A 5,731-nucleotide genomic window follows, 5' to 3' on the forward strand; every position below is an offset into this window, starting at 1 on the left:
AGTTCACTTTTAAACAACGTTTCACAGCTTCTACTATGCTGAACTTGATTAGTTAAGATGGTTCCCATGAAAGTTAATAAGTCTGAAAGTCGCTGACTGAGCCATAACAGGCCATTTCATAACTATCAAAGATAACCAAATAACTCTCAGCTCACTGACTATAATGCACCTCCTAACTAAAATAATCTCAAAGTGCCGCGCCTCCTTTAGTCAGCTTCTGCTTGACACAGATTCTTCAATGCTGAGTGAATATAGACTATGTGATCAAAAGAATCCGGACACCCCCAAAAACATACGTTTTTCATATTAGGTGCATTGTGCTGCCACCTACTGCCACATATGCCATATCGGCGACCTCAGTAGTCATTAGACATCGTGCGAGAGTGAATGGGGTGCTCCGAGGAACTCACGGACTTCGAACGTGGTCAGGTGATTGGATGATAAGCGAGATTTTCACACTCCTAAACATCTCTAGGTCCACTGTTTCCAATGTGATAGTGAAGAGGAAACGTGAAGGGACACGTACAGCATAAAAGCGTACAGGCCTACCTCGTCTGTTGACTGACAGAGACCGCCGATAGTTGTAGAGGGTCGTAATGTGTAATAGGCAGACAGCTATCCAGACCATCACACAGGAATTCCAAAATGCATCAGGATCCACTGCAAGTACTATGACAGGCAGGAGGTGAGAAAACTTGGATTTCATGGTCGAGCGGCTGCTCATAAGCCACACATTACGCCGGAAAATGCCAAACAACGCCTCGCCTGGTTTTAGGAGCGTAAACATTGGACGACTGAACAGTGAAAAAACGTTGTGTGGAGTGACGAATCACGACACACAATGTGGCATTTCGATGGCAGGGTGTGGGTATGGCGAATGCCCAGTGAACGTATCTACAAGTGTGTGTAATGCCAACATTAAAATTCGGAGGCGGTGGTGTTATAGTGCACCCCTTGTTGTTTTGCGTGTCGCTATCACAGCATACGCCTAAAATGATGTTTGAAGCACCTTATTGCTTCCCATTGTTGAAGAGCAATTCAGGGATGGCGATTGCATCTTTCAACACGATCGAGCTCCTCTTCATAATGCACGGCCTGTGATGTAATGGTTACAGAACAGCCGGCCGGAGTGGCCATGCGGTTCTAGGCGCTACAGTCTGGGGCCGAGCGACCGCTACGGTCGCAGGTTCGAATCCTGCCTCGGGCATGGATGTGTGTGATGTCCTTAGGTTAGTTAGGTTTAAGTAGTTCCAAGTTCTAGGGGACTGATGACCTCAGAAGTTAAGTCCCATAGTGCTCAGAGCCATTTTTTTTTGTTACACAACAATTACATCCCCATAATAGACTGGCCTGCACAGAGTCCTGACGTGAATCCTATACAATAAATACCTTTGAGATGTTTTGAAACGCTGACTTCGTCCCAGGCTTCACCGACCGACATCGATACCCTTCCTCAGTGCAGCTCTCCGTGAAGAATGGGCTGCCATTCCCCAAGAAATTTCCATCACCTAACTGAACGTATGCCTCCGGAAGTGGAAGCCGTCATCAAGGCTAAGGGTGGACCAACACCATATTGAATTCTAGCATTACCGATGGAGGGCGCCAAGAATTTTTAAGTCATTTCAGCCAGGTGTCCAGATACATCTGATCGCATAGTATATATATATATATATATATATATATATATATATATATATATATATATATATATATACCTGGCTGAAGGAGGCACGGCACTTTGAGATTATTTTAGTGAGAAGGTGCATTATAGTCAGTGAGCTGGGAGTGATATATATACAGGGTGAGTCACCTAACGTTACCGCTGGATATATTTCGTAAACCACATCAAATACTGACGAACCGATTCCACAGATCAAACGTGAGGAGAGGGGCTAGTGTAATTGTTTAATACAAACCATACAAAAATGCACGGAAGTATGTTTTTTAACACAAACCTACGTTTATTTAAATGGAACCACGTTACTTTTGTTAGCACATCTGAACATATAAACAAATACATAATCAGTGCCGTTTGTTGCATTGTAAAATGTTAATCACATCCGGAGATATTGTAACCTAAAGTTGACGCTTGAGTACCACTCCTCCGCTGTTCGATCGTGTGTATCGGAGAGCACTGCAACATACATCGCGTTTCTACAGAATGATGTGCCAACGTTGCTCGAAAATGTCCCACTGGAAACGCGTAGACGTATGTTGTATCAGCATGATGGTGGACCTGCACATTCCGCAATTAACACTAGGCTGATCCTTGACAGGATGTTCGACGGGCGTTTCATGGGACGTGGAGGACACATAAATTGGCCAGCCCGTTCTCCTGATCTTACACCTCTGGACTTCTTCCTGTGGGGTACGTTAAAGGAGAATGTGTACCGTGATGTGCCTACAACCCCAGAGGATATGAAACAACGTATTGTGGCAGCCTGCGGCGACATTACACCAGATGTACTGCGGCGTGTACGACATTCATTACGCCAAAGATTGCAATTGTGTGCAGCAAATGATGGCCACCACATTGAACATCTATTGGCCTGACATGTCGGGACACACTCTATTCCACTCCGTAATTGAAAACGGAAACCACGTGTGTACGTGTACCTCACCCCACATGGTAATGTACATGTGCGTCAGTGAGAAAGACCAATAAAAAGGTGTTAGCATGTGGATGTAATGTGCTGTTCCAGTCCCTTCTGTACCTAAGGTCCATCACCGTTCCCTTTGGATCCCTACGTAATTCGGTGCTCTCCGAAACACACGATCGAACAGCGGAGGAGTGGTACTCAAGCGTCAACTTTAGGTTACAATATCTCCGGATGTGATTAACATTTTACAATGCAACAAACGGCACTGATTATGTATTTGTTTATATGTTCAGATGTGCTAACAATAGTAACGTGGTTCCATTTAAATAAACGTAGGTTTGTGTTAAAAAACATACTTCCGTGCATTTTTGTATGGTTTGTATTAAACAATTACACTAGCCCCTCTCCTCATGTTTGATCTGTGGAATCGGTTCGTCAGTATTTGATGTGGTTTACGAAATATATCCAGTGGTAACGTTAGGTGACTCACCCTGTATATATATATATATATATATATATATATATATATATATATATATATATATATATATATATAGTAAGTAGGCTCTTTAGGTTTTCTTATTGGTAACGCCACGTAGCGCTCTGTATGAAAATCACTGGCTGATCTGTGTGCAGTCTGTGGCTAGCTTGCATTGTTGTCTGCCATTGTAGTGTTGGGCAGCTGGATATATATATATATATATATGATTTTTCTAAGGGAACGTTCCAATATATATATATATATATATATATATATATATATATATATATATATATTGGAACGTTCCCTTAGAAAAATCAGTGAATGACTGTGCTGATAAACCTCTTACATTATTTGCTTTTCAAACAGCTGAGCAAAACTGAACGTACTCAGACATTACTCTCTTTACTTATTCTGATCAACACTAAAATGACACACAATATCTTTAGCGCAACGCAATCTGACTTTCAAAAATCCCTACAAAAGAATGGCCCTGACCAACAATAACCTATACCTTTCATGAATCACTTACTTCACAAAAATCTTCGTTACTCGAACTACTGCAATACAACGAGCGCCACTACTGCCAGCTAAATAAAAGATTCTAACTACTGAAGGGACTAACTACTGATAGGCATAGTTAGCAAATGAAAGATTTTGATAAAGAACAATGTATTTACCTTAATAGTGTTCGAAAGTCATATATATATCAGTTCATGACATCCAGTCTTAAAATTTACTGTCTCTGATGGACACACGTCCAGATCATTCGCTCTCAAAAGTCCGCCATCTCTCTCCCCACATCCACCACTGCTGGCGTCTCACCTCCGAAAACTCAAGTTTTTGCTATAGAAGACATTGGTAACAATGTATAATTGTATAACTTTTAACTGTCTTAAATAGACGTGGCCACTGTTTCTGTGTTTCGATACAGTGTATCGATACGTGGAACTGTTTCATTGTTTCGAAACGCCTACGTTTCACTGTTTCGAAACAGTGGTGTTTCATTGCTCTCTGTCTCGCATAACGGGACCAGATTCAATCTCGAGCCACACACAGAAACTGTATCGATGTTTCAAAATAACGCTGTTTCTGTCCACTTGCGCTTGGAACGGACTTATTGTATCGAAACAGTGATGTTTCATTCCGCTTTGTCTCGGACGAGATTCGGGCACGGCACAGATGCTGAAACACGTTTAACATGTTACTTCATAAAATGCTTTCAAGAGTGTCGAAATCTTTTTGACACACAACAGCATGAAGATGAGATTTCCGAAAATAAAGCTTCGTTTCTAATTGACTGCCCTGTCCCGAAAAGGCGTAATATCTGCTTTATAAACATTAACAAACAATAAAATTCAGTTAAATTACACGTCTCTCATAACATACACTTCTCTATTCATGTACAGTAATCATAATAAAAACCGTAAGGAAACCTACAACATTTTGAATAAAAAAAGCGTAGAGTGGCAGTTTTTAAACATATTCATATATTGTGTGTCCGTATACCTGCAAGCAATGTGACTGACGGATCATTGATGGTGTAATAGTGAACGGGAAGGGGTGGTAAGCATGGTGGATTTATGGTAATGGTTCTAAATACCTTGGGGGACAAAATTTTTCTGTTGTATTTTGTTATTTATTCGAATTACGTAGCGTTATTTGTTAGTGTATAATCAATGTGCCTATTTTCCACAATAATCCCTTTTGTGTGCATTGAAATTAGCAGAACAATATATTATCCATACTAACGGAACGTGGCAATCCCAGTAGCGTATCCGCTGTTTCTGCAGTTGGCTCCGGCCTCCAGTTCCGTTCGTTTTGGTTCTTCTGTCTTCAGCTATGGCGTTACGAAGCCCGATGTGGGATTGTTTTATGAAGATGATATTAAATGTAACTCGTGCTCGGTAGTGTTGTCATTTAGAAGTAGTCCAACTTTTTGCGTAAACAGAGCATCCACCAGTTAATTTAAGTGAAACTCGTTCGAAACAGTTTTTATAAATCTGGGCAGTGACGAAGCCAGTTCAATTTCCACAGCAACTGTTAAGGAATCTGCCATTTCAGTGCCTGTGCGTCAAGATGAACAATCTGTGCAACAAATGCCCAGCACTTCCACCGGTTCAGTTCTGGGTAGGTGTGGTAGACAAACAAAGATTACTGGATTTGTATCAGGACCTGTGCCTTCATCCAAAAGAGGTAAAATAGACGAACGGATTTTAAGACTTGTTGTTAAGGAATATATTCCATTTAATGTAGCAGGGAGTGTAGAGTTTAGGAAAATGTCTTATTTATTAAATGAAAACTACGTACCTCCCAGTCGAAAAACACCTCCAACAGTTTACTGTCTCAAGTTTTCGACATCACACAGTGCAAGCTGCATCCTACATCTGCATTACGACTGATGGATAGACATCTGTGAAAAATGATAATTATATTGCAGTGACTGCTCGCTTCATTGATGAAATCTGCAATCTGAAATCATATTTGTTACCTAGTTTTAAACTCCATGACAAACATATAGCTGACATCATTTCCAGTGACTTACAAAATGTGACACCAACTTGGGGTATTACTAATAAAATTGCAGCTTGTACTACACATAATGCACTTAATATGGTGAAGGCAATGATGATGTGCAAATGGTGGCATG

The sequence above is a fragment of the Schistocerca piceifrons genome, chromosome 4 (genome assembly GCF_021461385.2).
Source record: "Schistocerca piceifrons isolate TAMUIC-IGC-003096 chromosome 4, iqSchPice1.1, whole genome shotgun sequence".
In the NCBI taxonomy this organism is placed as follows: Eukaryota; Metazoa; Arthropoda; class Insecta; order Orthoptera; family Acrididae; genus Schistocerca; species Schistocerca piceifrons.